Source organism: Anopheles arabiensis, chromosome 3, assembly GCF_016920715.1.
Source record: "Anopheles arabiensis isolate DONGOLA chromosome 3, AaraD3, whole genome shotgun sequence".
In the NCBI taxonomy this organism is placed as follows: domain Eukaryota; kingdom Metazoa; phylum Arthropoda; class Insecta; order Diptera; family Culicidae; genus Anopheles; species Anopheles arabiensis.
The window spans coordinates 48,188,810-48,204,937 of record NC_053518.1 but is presented as its reverse complement, the minus strand read 5'-3'; the positions used below and the strand labels follow the sequence as shown (position 1 = coordinate 48,204,937).

The window sequence follows — 16,128 nt, the reverse complement described above, 5'->3', positions numbered from 1 at the left end:
AGATACGTACATGGGTGTACATATGCGTGTAGCGCTTCTTACACGCTCAGTAGTTTATAATACCAAGCTCCCACACAAATCACCAAGCACACATCATCAAGATCGTGCACTCGTCGGCACTCTTTCGAGGCGTACCGCGTGAAGTACTGCTTTGGAAAGACCTTCCCTCGCTAGAAAGGGTTTCGTATATTACTTCGATACTTTCATTGGCTTCACTGGCAGCAGGAGCCGAATGCTCTTTTTCCGTTTGCCGGTTTAACAGAAGTGCAATACCTCATACTACGGCTCGAATAGGGCAGGAGGAAAACCACTCAAATTGTACGAAAGGAAAAGTATATAATTATACCTTTTTTAAAAGCTATTGTTACCGCTTTTGCTATTGCTGCCCCTGTTGCTGCTGCTGTAACGTTGCCGGGCAATCTGATTTGCCCTCCAAGTTCTCTAGAGCTTTCGAATGGCTTTTCTCGTCGTTCGACTTAATGTGCTTGCCACACCTTACGGTCTTTGCCTCCTATAGGTAGCCGCGAAACAGTTGCACTGTTCAATGATACATTTTCTACAGCATGTAAAGTGGCTTTACTACAGTAAAAACTACAGCTTTGGAGGACATTTTGAACATTGGCAAGGGTTTCGTGCACTTCTTAATTGCTTTGAAGTTATACAATATTTGCACACAAAAATGTACATTGAACTTGAAAACTGAAATTAATATTTGTTTTACTACTCTCACCAAAACTGGTCATGCAGTTTAAATGTGCCAAAAATAATAGAATATATTTCATATTACAAATGATCCACTCTCCACACTGCGTCCTTCGCATTACGAAACCTACCCAAACAAGCTCACGTATTCCTATTGCAGTACGGTGTTTCGTGTACTTCAACGTCCTTAACTTCATTAATCGCGTACTAGGTTCAGTTCCAGTTTTATACCAGCACGCCCATTGTTCCTTACAGCACAAAAGAGAAAATGTGTAATACACGTTTCTCATCTCCTTTCAGACTCCCATCTCTCCCAGGTTCTGTTGTGGCAATCAGCCCCAACACTCCAGACAAGCAACCCTTCCAAAAACAATAGGAAAGCGTTGAGTTTTCCAGAAGCTTGCAATCTACCGGCCATAAGCTTCCGTTGCCCGACGCTTGCCACTTCCTTCCGTCTTTCGAGCACTCGCGAAGCAGCCCATAATTACGCTAGAATTATTCACATCCTAACGCGCACGCTCTGCGGTTCCAAAATGACCTGCAGCTTTGCCTGTGTGCTATCTAGTGCGGCATGTCAGTGCGATTTCACGAATACTTGAATGCTCAAGATAGTCGCCTTTGTATTACGTGTAATGTCTTCGTCCGCCCCGAGGTCAACCCACCAAACATAACAGAAGTTTAAATTTTCCTCCTTCCTCCCTTTCCAGCTCCTTCCCGAAACAGCTTAAGACAGTTCCGGAGGCTTTTAAGCGAAACAAAACGAAAGTTGCCCGCTCTGTGTGCAGAACGTGATGTTGAAGCTAAAACCAAACCGACAAGTCATCCGCACCTTCACAACAATTTTGTTTGTGGTCGAGATTGCTTTACCACCACCGTCCCCGTCCCCCCACCCCTTCCCTTTACCATTTCTGGTGACCGGGTGCGCCCGTCTGCTCACCTGCGTTTATCGTCCGTAGGTTATGACCAATAGATGAATGCGCACAGTGGAATCGAGGCAAATATGTACAGAGTGCGACGATGGGCTGCGATTGGAAAAATAGACAAGAGTGCTAAATGCTTTTAAAGAGCGGAAAGCTTTTAACTTTAATTAACAGTTCAAGCCTTCGGGCAGGACTCTCTCGTCCATGCACTCCCATCTGCCTAGTAGAACGCTTATCGGACTGGTCGATCGGCGCTGTGGCACTTCGATCGCAGGATGGGGTTGTGAGATTTTCGGGTAATGGAGACGTTCGCCGTGTTTGACTGGTTGTGAACGATTAACAGCGTGCACGGTGAAGGCGGAAAACCCATTAATTCATCAATCTTACTCTTCGGAAAGGGTACCACTACCACCATTTCAAGTCGTTCTATGGTTTATTTAAGCGTAGTGAGTCTGCGTGAGCAACCTCTACCTTATGCAAGGATTTTGTTGATGCACAGTTCGGTCGAACTACTTCGTGCTTAGAACTGTGAGGCACAATTACTTAAGTTCATTTCACTTTAGCCCGTTATGGCTTGCAACACAGCGTGCTTTCCAAAGTACCGTTTTCTTTTAGAAAGTGCCTCATACAATAACCATTATCGCTAATGAATTAATGATCGCAGTCAGCTATTAACACACGCTTAATAATCGGTTAATAATTCGACATTAACTGTGTACAAGGTTTTGTCTTTTCGTGTCTGGTACTATAAATGTAAAACAGACATTGTAAGCAGACATTCAAACATGTAAAATACTTACCAAGTCTGAATTTTCGATTGCATGTCAATTGTTACATTTAATGAAGTTTATTTTTAGCTGTGTTTATCTGCAAAAACAAAACAAAAGTAAAAGTGCGCTTCTTAACTGAACTGTCTAGCAGGCAGTCTGAATATGTTCAGGGAATCTTAGCTGCCAAAACGTTAGGACAAACAAATATTTTGTGTTTTAACAATCAATACATTCAACTAAAAACGATGAATTCCGCCATTTTTCTCTATGTTTTAAAATAAACTCAGTGCTTCAAAGTGCTTCTAAAGACACAGTAATTTGCAAATGCTAATTTCATGATGTACAATTTGTGTTGGACACAAGTATCACACCAAAATACGTTTCATTTCCACAACTGTTGACTACCACAAACTAACCTACTTCAACCCTAGTAGTGTAATGCTGCACATGTACAACGTTCGCAACCTAATTACATTATACTTGTGCTGGCTGACCAGGAAATCAGGATCAAACTCGTTCCCCTTGTAAGCTAGAAAGTCAATGTACACTTGTGCAATGCACAATACAATTCTACAGCCCCAACACGACTTATACTCTTCCCAAGTGTGTCGAGCCACAATTTATTTGCGCTGGAACCATCTGTTGCAGACACATCTTCAGCACACTCATACACACATGCTGCTGTTGATATCTGTTCTGTGCCATCTTTCTATCACCACCTATATGGCACGGCAACAGGAATGGAGGCGTGTGCCTGCGTCCTTCTACATGGTTGTGTGTAGGTGTGAGGCCAGAAGGGCTCCATTGTTTGCATATCTAATCACCGTAAACCGTAACCAACGTTGACACCCATGCACGTATGAAACAGATAGTCCTGCTGTGTGCCGTGTGGAGCAGTGGCTAAGGTTCATGTCAACAGAGATCAAGCAAAGGTCTCGTTTGAACAAATACGAACCCATTGGATAGGTATACCTGGGTTGCATTGGTGCAAGAAACTCAGCTAATGGATACTAGTTAAGACGCACCCGGCGTGTAATCTTTCTACTACATCCGTTACATTTGTCATTAAAATATAATTTGCAGCCACTCAGCTAGAGCACCGTCTTCTGAGGAGAAGTTGCGGGATATTATCTCGTACGATATTCAGTCGGCTGCCATATTGCACAGGAACCAGGAATAATGAGCGATTCTAGTGAAATCTAGCAACACATTTCCTTATGCTAGAATCTGCTGGATGTAAAGCAGCTGCGCAGCTCCTGCATTTAAAAAAACTAAACCGCGACACTCTTTAACCGAGCGGGAAAAGTGAACTCTAGCTCGTACGCGAAATGGTACATACCGCCACTGCTGTCAGCTTTTACCTTCCGTCTGTATGCTGTTGCACGCGTAAACGTTACACTTGCATGATAAATTTTTCCCAGCTGACACGACGAAACACATTTGCCATTATACTGTCTGACGCTCCCTTATCCACCGTGTGTACGTTTGATCATGAGAAACAAACCCTCCCATATTTCATACATCTGGTGGGAGAACGCTTTTGCTCTCGCCCAAACCTTTGACACTTGATGCATCGTAGTACAAAAATGCTCACACACTTACTACCACACATCACTTGAAACTCGTAAAAATGCTAAAAAGCTACCTTGTTTCGTCGTAGTTTATGATTCTATGCTATTTTCCTTTTCCTCTCCTATTTGCAAGCGCACTATTCCGTGCTGTTCTCGCAATCCATAATAAATTTTATGCAAAACTTTTCTACCAAGCGTCACCTGCCTTGACCATGTCGCTTCCATGTACGGAGGAAAAAGCTCAAAGATTCAAAGTTGATCCTGGGCTGAGGTGTTGTTTCACTTACGCAACGCTACATAATTCACCGCTCTTTTCAGCCGTTCGCGTTTTCCCTCCCCATAAGGGCTTAATAGTGGTGCATCCCAACTGCACCACTACAAAGGGGTTTCACACACAGAAAAAAACTCACTCAAATTGCAAGCCTGTATAACGGCGTTGCTTGCCAAACGATGAGCAGGAAATATTCAGTCTGCACATACACACACACACACTCTTACAAAAAAGGATATAATGGCCCACTCTATGCCAACCCGAGACTAATACATTTTCATATATCATATTCTCATTTTCTCCTGTCTCGAGCTCTCGCGCACGGACAAAATTTATGCACACTTTTGATGTGCGGCAGAAACGGGCAGATTTGCACTTCATTTTGTGCGCACAGCGGCGGTTTCTCCAACACCTACGTGCAAAGGGGGTATTTTTTGTCAGACGAAGACGATTTACCATATTGCGCTGCGCGATGGTTGTGCAAGAGTCCTGATTTACGAAGGTTTCTGCATATTTTATTTAATCCCCGAGAAAGACCACCGCGGCGCGTATGTTTGACACGTTTGTTCGTGTGGTCTCGATTCAAACAAAAATGCTCAACTTTAATGCAACTATGTTCGATAACATCTCATGCCTGGATTTAAATTGCAGCAAAAAGTTGACAGTAGAAGCAAACAATTGTGCCAAACGCAAATACTCACCTTATTGCTCACCTTATTTATACATACAACAAACGATCTGCACCCAATCATTTCCGTGATATCCGATACACACCCGCTCCTATGCTACCTATCCCAGTCGAAAGGCAAACCTCAAACAACGAAATAATATTCACGACATAACCCTCAAATTGTCGTCGTTCTCGTCGCCGTACGCCGGCAAACGATCCCGTACCGGAAGTTCAATCTGATAAAGCGTATTAATTTAAACTATCGACAACGGCTATCGCACTTTACCGCACACGACCTAATCTGGAAATGGGTATAAATATTTAACCATTCTAATCTCGCCAACCCGAGACTCGAGTTACGATTGGCGGCAAGCGCGCCAACATCGGCACCGACGACCCAGATTGCCCCAATGTCAAATGTCCCAGGCGTTCTGGAACGGCGGCATTTCTGCAGATAGCCCTGCTCTGTGTGCATCGAAAACCAAACGAGCACGAAACCACCGTACCACCAGTAGTTTCTGCATGCATCCGTGCAGACTTGCAACCCCTTGTAGCCATTCCGGTTCGCCTCCTATTGGCATTCTCGTAGCGTTCGCAAACACTTATTGCTCTGATAGCAACGGGCACGCTGCTCGGATTTCTGGTGCTGCCCTTTCCACCCGCTGCCGCGCTTCGTTTTTCACTTTGACTTCATGGCTGGCCATTTTTGGACGATCCAAACTCGAGCATGCTATTCGAAACGAACGAGTCGGAATAAAATCTAACACTTTATTGAATGCATCTTCTCATAACTATTTATGTGTCGATAGGAAAATACGTAAACGAAAAACTGTACCACAACCCGATGCTCTGCCAACCTTGCAGCAGGCAACCGAAAGCTGCCCTTGCTTTCTTTGCGCTGTTCCGGTGATCCACCTACGGATGATTTTTTTTTTAACAAGTTCTATCGATGTGTGGTGGTGCCTGCGCCCGATTGCGGACGAACGAAGCAGCTTGCGCAAGCGGCAATGGAAATGCAAAGCACCCGGACATGGAAACGAGCGAATAATCTATTTCGCCATTTTTAGTACTGGCAAACAGTTTTGCTTCCGACAACCGGGCCAACGCAACTATTTGCAAAGCCAAACGATCCCCGGCCTCGGCTCGGATGCATTCAGAGCTGCGTCACCTCGTACGTGTGGGCGAAGGTGCATTCGTTGCTCGGCGGCGAGTACGGGCAGATCAGGGAGCCCGGTAGGGATGCTGCTGCAGCCTTTCATTCTCTTTGAAATGTATCCCGCACATGCACAGGGAACAAACGCACCAAGTAATGATGTCGCTCTTTCATTGGCTCGCTCGTTCGAATGAGACTAGAGAGTGTGTGAGTGTGTATTGAAATTCAAGCACCAGAAAAGTGCACAGCATCTACCGTACAGAAGATTGCCCGGCGACGGCGACGATGTTTATCTAAACATTGCATTCTTTTGCTCGGTATTTTGCCTTATATTTTTATACCTCACCGTGTGCCGTCCAGCACTATCTTGCGTGGCTCCCGTTCCAGGGCATTCGGTGCTGTTTGCGAACCAAATCGTTGCAATCGCGTTGCTAGACACTACACCACGCGTTTCCCATTTGTCGGGCTGCTCGTCTGTCCCACTCTTAATGACATAATACGATCAGTTTTATAGGCGATAGGATTGTGGCTGCCATTGGCGCTTGTGCATTGTGCGTACGACTCCGATCATTCCGATGAATGGAGTACGGGGAATGGAAATATCTCAAGAACTTTTCCCTTTTTCCCGAGCAATCAAGGAAGGTATGCACAGCACCTACGGGCAACTGCCTGAAAATGTCACCATAGACAAATACATACACACACACACACGTGCAGATACGACAAAATAGTTTACCGTACCCTTTCCTTCTCCAAAATCCTAAACAAGACGAAGTGCATCGTGCGCCGCTTCCATTTGCTGCCAGGCGATAAACCGTTCTCTCCGGTACGATGCTACTGGTGAAGAGCAAATGGGTAATGGCAGGAAACAAGAGGATATAAATTCATCCAAAGAAAGAATGATTATATCCAATACTATTTTTCTTTCGGCTCCTGCTACCCTCTTTGTAGCACGATGCTATGCTACACTTCAACACTTTGATGTTTGGGAATTTATTTCGATTCCGTTCGGTTCATCCCTTCATGTCCCCACTGTGTGTTAGACCGTGTCATTTGCATTTCGACCGATTGTCCAGGGACGTATGTCTCTCTACACGTCTTATCTGCAGCCCATAACAGAGATTCGTATGCTAGTACTTTGCCTTAGCAGCATGGCTATGGTGTAACGGACTTTTGTTCAAACAACGTTTGTAATTTAAACATGACAATCTTAAACAACTTTTTGCGTATCAAGTGAAGGAATTAGTTGTAAAATGTAATAAACTTGTTTAATGCATTTTTCCAACAATCGAACAAAATATCAATCGCCATTCTTTCTCGAGAGAACCATTTTCAAACCATTTATTTATCACATTTTACTGGAATGTGTTATAACAAGAGATCTCATAGTTGAATGAGGCCACGACTGAAATCACATGTTTCTTACTTAACTTTTACCAAACAGTACATAGTGGCGCAGAAAGAAACCAATTTCATTGCTTTTGCTTCATATTCATTTTAAATGACCCTGTTTTAAGTTAATGGTTCAATTCTATTCAATCTTATGTTTCCAATTTTCCTACCCACACCCTCCCTCGATGGCAAAAGCAGAGCAGCACACCACATGGCCACGTACACCCAATCCAAACCAGACCATGCTATTGTGGGTGATCTTTCCGCTGGGACGCCGTTTTACGTCGCTCACATACACGGCCAGCATCGAACGATGGCGATTGTCGATTATAGAGCACAACCCTTTCACTCTAGCACCCTCCCTCTGTGTCCGCCTGCCGACACTCGGTCACGTGGGACAGCTCGTTCGCTTCGTTTGCTGCATGGAAAATCTTACATTAGATCTTTCAATGGCCAGTATTTATATCTACGATGGAAGTAAAATGATGGAAATAAAAGCCACAGACGCCCACCAGAACCATTGCAAGACAGTGTATGAACGAGTTCTGTTTTGCTTTCCTGCTCCAACCTCACCCTCCGCCATACCTATGCTCTCTTCATAGACCCACAATCGTCGCTTCACCTTCACCGTGGCATATTTCTCGCACGTCAACTCCTCTGTGCTGCCCCTTTTGCCGTGGATCGGGATAATTGACCCAACTAATACAGGGGCCACACGGCCAGAACACTGCCACCCTTTACTTTCTTTCTTTCATACCGCCCCAAAGCGCAGAGTTATGCACGCGGGCTAAGAAAAAATAGTAGCAATGGCTACATCTACAGCCAATGTATTCTCAGCGTGCAGTTAAGGTATGTGTATGTTTTCCCCCCTCGCTAGCACTCTCTACCTTTGCTACAGTTTTAGTCCATGACATTCCTTTTTGGGCAAGCATTAAGTTAGAATGTGTGTGTGTGTCGGTTCACGTTTGGACTATACATGCTGCTCCTCTTTACCCAATTTGCACTCAGATGCCTTGTTTGAAATGCCGCCATTTCTTTAACAACACTACCCTTTTTGTGCTTTCTTGAGATTGTATGAAAACAACATGAAAGTCGTGCGCCGATCTAATTTGAGTGTGGCAAAAAATGCAATGTTCAAACCGTTTTCAACAAGGCAAACCACACACGTGCGACGCTTGCGTTTGAATTGCATTCGATATTGCTATTAAAGGATTTTTTAAAATTATTCATTATTCTATTTTGTTTTTAAGTAGAAATGTTTGTAGGAATCTGAATCCCAAACCAATCAAAAATTACATGCGTCATACGATTGTTTCAAGTAAATTGATTCACATCAGCATATTCACTGCAGCAAAAAACAAAACACCCCGTTATAATGCAGTCACAAAAGCTTTCCTTCAGTTACTTCTTGAATTGCTTATTCCTACAATCACTCTCGCACAAAATACCCATTCTCAAACCCAAATTACGCTAAACAGCAGGCCGATACAAAGCCGAACAAAGCGTGCCTTTGTGTTTGTGCACGGAAAGCAAATAAAATATGATCTCAGCATTTGTAATCCTTCGACTACAGAACGGAATGCTACATTTCTAGCGACAAAATATACGCCACACCATCTTTCAAATCTTACACAGAAGAAAGCAAGCTGCTGCTCTCGGCCCAGAGAGATTGCATCGCTGGGTACCATTTCTACAAATACTGGCAAAATTGACCGAACAAAAGCCATTTTACGGCTTGTCGGCAAGAAGATGGTCGAGGTTCCTTGGTAGCTACACGGTCGGTGGTGCCGTGCTGCCAGCGGACGGTGTTAACGGAAGGAATGAATCATTTGATGAAGCGTCATAAAAAAGCTCCTACTTGTCCTCGTTACAGGGCAAAATTTTATGTCCATAAACCATATTTTCGCTAATGCAACATGATAATAAAATCTTCCTATCGTTTGATCCCTCCGACGATTGTCCTGTACATAGGGGAGCATCCACCAACATACACACACACACATACATACGTATATATACGCAGCGTGAAACAATATTTTTTATCTTATTTCCTTCGCTTGCGTCTATTGTTACTACCATCGGCCACCCTCATATCGTTAGGAGACAAAGAACTGAAATCTAATTTTTTGTTCCTTGCAAGTGTGAGAAATGAAATCTGCGAAAGTTGTTTCACTCCTCTTGAGCAGCCGGAGCTAATAAATCACAAAAGCGAAGCCAGTGTGCCAGGGTGTCTTTTAACGGCAAATATTATCAGTGGAGTTTTGTGCTTTGAGCTAAAATTCTTCCGCCGTGCCAGCAGGAGCTTTTGAGATATGACTGCATTAAATCGAACGCAGTTACGGTGTTACCGTCCCCCACCATCGGTTTTTGTTGTTTCCCATTCTGTACTTTCCTCCATATATTGCCCATTTTTCTCCACCTCACTGCATCCACCGATGTGAGCGTTAGTCAAGAAACGAAAGTTCAATTTTAAATCTACAAACTGTGCGAGTTTAATGCTCATTTTCTGCACACCAACGGCACCGGCCGGCCTTGGTTTGAGCTTACAAAACGTTCAACAATCGGTGGCCCACTTGTAAAAGTGGTCGCAATACTACTCGACTCGGTTGGAGCATGCCCTAGCGGCACCACATACACACACTGCCGGCAGTAAATTTTACACAAAAGTAAAACCGAACAGATTTATGAGGTTATGTGTCATTCGTTTAATAAATGGGAAGACAGGATGTTTTTCATTGGATTTCCTGGTTTTTCTCAGGTCATCCCGGTCGACGGAGCTTTCCAAAAACCGAATCCAACCCTCCCTACACCTACCTACCCGGGGAGATGAGATGGCTTTTTCGCAGCGAATACGCGACAGACGGTCCTGTCCGCATCCTACAACCGACGCACATCCTAAACATATGCTTTTAATATCCTCACGTCAGGCTTGCGACGGTGCCGTATCGGTGTTCCCTCTTGCCAGTATGTTTGCAGACAACCGCAGCAGTTCATTTGCATCGAACGATGCCTAAGAGACAAAAGTTTCGTATCCCATTCTACTTAGCCACTCATGGCCATAGGAATCCATATGTTTTGGAACAGTTGCGCGGTGCGGAAATTGATTTCGCCGTGCTGCCTACATTGAACCATGTAAAATGAAAAACCAACAACAAAAACGGACTGGAAAAATCCATTTTCTCTGTTACTTGTTTGTGTGTGAACCAAAAAAAAACATACTCGTGCAAGGAAACACTGTACCCGAAAAGCAAAGGAAAACATCCTCGACAGTGGGAGAAGTGATACAAGCACAGGCACCCTAGCTAAAGTCGGTTCCATCGTTTGGACTAGAGCATTGCTAGCGAAGTTGATCACAATTTCACTCCCAGAGTTTTGCCTTGAGGCATGAGTAAGTAAGTATGGTAACCCTGCCTAACCTAAACCATATGCCCCGTGGAGAAATATTTGATTTATGAAAAGTGCGTGTCGTGTTTCTACTTCCAACTACAACATAACGCGAATGTCACGCCAACTCTACCAGCTGAACGTTTCTTCCAATTCCTACACTTGGTTGTATGGCAACGGTGTGTACTACCTTTCTTGGCAAACCATAAAAGACCAACTTTAATAAGTGCTCTCACAAATAACACCTCGGCCACGGTTAAGCCTTGTCTAATGAACCTGGCGCTGGCTGGAAGGCAGGTTCGGGTACGGGTTGACTCCTGCCTGTCAATGCTCCTACCTAGCACCCGGTATGGCCCACTCGAACGGTGCGAATGGTTTTCCCATGCCATCGTGTTTCATGTCCTGTTCCTATGCGTTATTCATTCATTAACCCACCTCCAGCATGGGCCGCCTAGCGTACAATGTAATTTTCCGTTCGGATGTTTGTTTTCCACCTCATATGTTTTTGCACCGTCCGTTGCTTCGGTCCCTCATGCCTACACTTACCAGTAGCAGTGGCATGGGGATGAAAGGCGCCTCATTCACGTCACGTTAGACGCCGGACATTCCGGTAGATATAAGCATCCGGAGTCTTCAGGCTTGCCGTACTAGCACGCCACCCTTGAACGGAGCGTATATATTGTTGTCACGGTTTTTAATAGAGTGTATTATCTTAACAACTCAATCAAATCATGAAGCAACTCGACCACCGGTGCTACTTATAACAAATTAATTCTATTCCTTTCAACAGCTTGGCTACATCTGTAACGGCATCGTGGTTGATGGTTAGCTCCAGCAGAAGTATTTTTTCTACTTAAAAGCTGTATTTATCTACACCCTCGTTGCCACTATAAGTAATACTCTGCTGTAATACGATGATAAAAGGTCAAGGACGTGTCATGCGCTTAATGTTCATTAACACGATGACTCGCCAAACCCATCGCTAATCAGCGTACACTGTCACTGCTTTATACAGTCTATTGCATAGACAGTTACTAATACTTGATTAGTTTTAAAACTCTCTACGTCCTGGAGTATCAGAACACACAACCATTGCGATAAAACTAAAAATTTAATTAACGCAACAGCAAACCCGTCAGGATGGTATTGTACCGTGCCGTTCATGCATACACTTCCGGTAATAAGAGGAGAAACCGAATCTCGTTGCTCCGTTACGGACGGTCGAAGGATTCATCTCCGCACCAGAACTGGAAGCTCGACGTTGGGATTTAGCGTCAGCGTAAAGATCTTTGCAAGACTTTGTGTTTATTATGCATTCCACATTCAGCAAGCGCTAGTGACATTTTGAAACGGTTGGTCGTGAAGCAACATCGGGACGTATTTACATCGGGAAGACAGTAGCTCATCACTACAGCAACTTTGTCGGATAATCTGTACAAGAAACGTTCTCTCATTTTCTATCTCTCTCTCTTTGTTTGCCTCCTCGTCACTCGTATCGATTCTGAGCACTTTCCAGCAGCAGCAATATGTCGCCACTGGTTTGCATGTCGAAAAGTTTGATTCAATTACGCAAAAACACTGTACATATCAACTAGCAGCGCATGTTGTGCTTTGCGCGGTATGCAGCGCTCAGTTGCAGCTTCTGCTTCGACGATCCTTTTTTCCGTTTCATTTCACTTTATTCGATTCGGCCAAAGTTTCACTGCTGAAGAAACTGCACTATTCTAACGATGTGTATAGTCAACACAACAACAAAAAAACAAGACTAATCGTCTCTTTGGCTCTCTCTCTCTCTTACCCTCTTTTCCAAAGAATATTTTTCTCTTTTACCTTCACCAAAACCACGCTTTAACTTCTCTACACATCGTACAAACGTGATAGCGAAAGCGGGTGAGTGGTAAATGAAATTTAATAGAATTATGTTCTGCCAACAACATAAACCGGGATTGAAACATACAATAAGAGCAGAAAATCCAGCATCCACCTCAGAGCGGAACGAATAAAAGGCAGCGTGCGGTCTACTTCTGTATGCACTATGTGATACTGTAATGGGGAGGAATGGAACGGATGCAGCATGCTCTATTATGTGTGCATTTAACTTCCGAATTCGTACCTCCACTTGAGGCAAAGAGCACACCATTTCGGGCAGTGCAATTTAAGCTCCGACGCTGCTAGAGATGTTTTACGAAAGCCATTGTAAGAATTGACTAGCTGCAGTTGGGCTAAATTTCTTACAAAAGCTAAACCCCGTTCGTGAATCGCACTGCACTACACTAAACTTTTTGTTTTGTTTTTTTTCCGTTCCTATGTTGTATTTATTTGCCTTCGCATACGTTGCACAAGATTTTTTCTATACACAATTTTCTGTCCTATTCTCAAATTAAAGGAGCTGCAATTTTGCTCTACTTGGTCAGAGCTAGTTTTATTTTCTTACTTTTCGTGGTTGTGATGGCTAGCAGACAACCAGCCAAAAAAAATATCCTGTAGAATCTCTTTGTGTTACCGCACGCTCAAAACTGGCTTCTGTGGAAAAGTGCTACCAAATGTCCTCTTAAACAGCTCGCCTACCGAATTGTCAAGGATGAATTCATTCATTTGCCTATACAACCCGAATGCAATTGTCCAACGGTGTGACGAGTTACTTTACAACAAACTTTACTTCCACCCAGGAATGACAAAACATGTTAGTTGGAATCCGTGAAAAGCCAAACTTTCGTTCCTAACTACTAGCGACGACATAGCGCTCCGGAAATAACTGCAGAGCAGCGGGGTCGAAATTGTCCCTTCCAAACGTCAGCCACTCATTTATTGATAAACCTGTCAGCAAATTGACTTTCCAAGTGGCTCAAAAGCTCAAGTTTGTTTACTTTGAAAGCGAAACCACCGCAATACCAGGATATTGTAGTGGATAAACCCGACTGACGCCAAATCGAATGAAACCCGAAAATGGCTCAAGATAGGACGTATCCAGAGCCAAAGACCGGTTAGAAAGCGAAAATAGAACAAGGGATCTGCTATAGCACTAAGCACGAATCGGAAGTGCGGCCAGGAAAGTTTGTTGAATTTCTTCAAGAATAACAATCAACTCATCCGCCGTGCGTTTGAAGCGGACAGCGTAAGGGCGGACAGAGAGGAAAAAACGCCGACGCCGTGAATGATTCCACCACACTATCTCACATTTAGTTGCCGGGGTACCGCCGACCACGGACACCAAACAAACGCATCTTTCACTTCGAGGAAACATCATTCCCATTTCATCTTAAACGGTTACCCTTACCCATCCCCCCTCTCGGCCCGTATGATGGCCGTAAGTATCAGAAAACGACAAATCGTAACCCAAAACTGTCGCATCGTATGACGACTGTGCCGAGGGGTTCCACAACAGCACTAGCAACGGCCACCGACCCAATCCCCTCAATACCCCCCCTCACGAAAGTGGAAAAGTGTCTGTCACACTCACTGTCACAACTTTCTGCTGCCTGGAGTTAAGGGCCTGGCAGATAACTTTCCTCCACCGAAACGGCAAGGTAAGAGATCAAATTAAATGTTCAGAACAAGTTTCTGCTCGGTGGCTTTCGGCCCCGCTAGGCAAACTGTCAGTCATTTCGCGTGAGGATCGAGTTTTTGGCAGCCGTTTTCCAAAACCGAGCACCAGCAACGTTGCCTCCAATTCTGTGGCCTGTTTCGATTCGTTGGCAAATAGATCAAAGAGCCGACAAAGTCTGTCGTCTGTGTGTATCTATTTGGCTGTCTTTTCCCAACTAACGTAGCACGAAACGTCGTGGCGTACACCTGATTGAAACGAGCACACACACGCGCACACGCACACACATGTGAATTCTGTGTTCTGTTCTGTTGTGCATGTGAATTCTCTCAATTTGTTTTGCATTCTAATTTTCCAAACATACCACCGCTCGGAAATATGCGTCTAACGTAAAAACGGGAATCATGTTTGGTAAAGTTCATAACAGTTTAGAAAACTGTGGTGGACTGTTAGAAAAATTTCAACCTCACGTTTCAATCTCGATGCCTCGAACTGAACGGAGTTAAGTAACTTTCTCCATAACTCGACTCAACTCGCAATCAATGTAATCGCGAAGGGGGTGCACAAGACTGCAGTTCGAACATCGGTATCGCTGGGTTTCCCTCTGTGACGAATGTCAAGTGCAACTTGCGCGAATACATTCGCGAAAACTTTACCGTAATTAACGATCCATTCGTTCCTCGCTCCCGCACCGCGTGCCGCCATCACTCACAGACTTTGCTGCAATTTTGCGTCGAAGCGTAAGTTTTCAAATTTTATTGCCAGTGGCATCAAGAGCTATGGCCGATTCGCTCCGACGACACAGTTGCAGAAAGCTTCATTTCGTTCCCGGTTTGCTCTGAAAGCCGTCTTGAAAGTGCAAAGTACACAGCGATTGAGTGTTTATTACCCGGACTATCGGCATACCTAGAGCTGGTAGCGGGGCCGGGGGCTTTATGCGATTTTGGGGTTTTCCCGGGAGCAGATCCGCTCAAACGGTTGTGGTGGCGTCGACGGCGGTGGCGTCGGATTCCTAAAAGTACTGTATTGGTATTAAACTTTCAAGTGAAGGAAAATTAATAGCATAAACCTGAACGTAGCGAACGAGACGCAGCTTCCAGTTGGGCAGGAGTCTGGCGCCGTTGAAACCATTGAAACTGAGGATCCTCCTGTGTCACGCTTTCTGGCGCTCATGCAGCCGAGGGAAAACTTTGGAGAAAATGGTAAACTTTTACTCGCACTCCGTCGTCTTGCTATTTTCTCGCTCGTCTTATTTCCTGAACCGGTGTTGCTTTTTTTTTATTATTCGGCATTTTGAAGTTAGTCTGACGGAGTGAGCGTGACAGAGAGCTAAAGCAAAAGGGACAGAAAATGAAATCAATATCGAAACCTCAAACTTTACATAGCCAGCTGCCGCCTACGAGGAACCACTCCCTCAGGCCGCCAGCTGGACGTACAGCTTCGAGGACGTCGGAACACCGACTGCCGACCCTTCCGATTCCGCCCAAGCTCAACTTGGTACGCCTAAGGTGTACGCTCTGCTGCCGAAAAAGGTGACAGCGCCAAGAATGGTTTGCAGTATCGGGAAAACGATGACGACGATGATGATGATGATGATGATGATGGTAAGCAGCCATGATGAAGATGGTGGTGATTGGATAGCTCTCATTTATCATTTTATTGCGAGGCAAGTTTTAGCGTAGTTTACGCGCGATAGATACCGCTCCACCACACTACTTTCTTTGGGGAAAACTTTGGTCATACGAACTTCG

General features: G+C 44.5%; 1 protein-coding gene across 8 annotated transcripts in view; it reads left to right on the top strand.

Annotated features, from left to right (window-relative positions):
- LOC120904669 (hemicentin-1-like) overlaps window positions 1–16,128 on the top strand; it is a 160,080-nt gene that overhangs the window by 88,669 nt on the left and 55,283 nt on the right. The window lies entirely within an intron of this gene.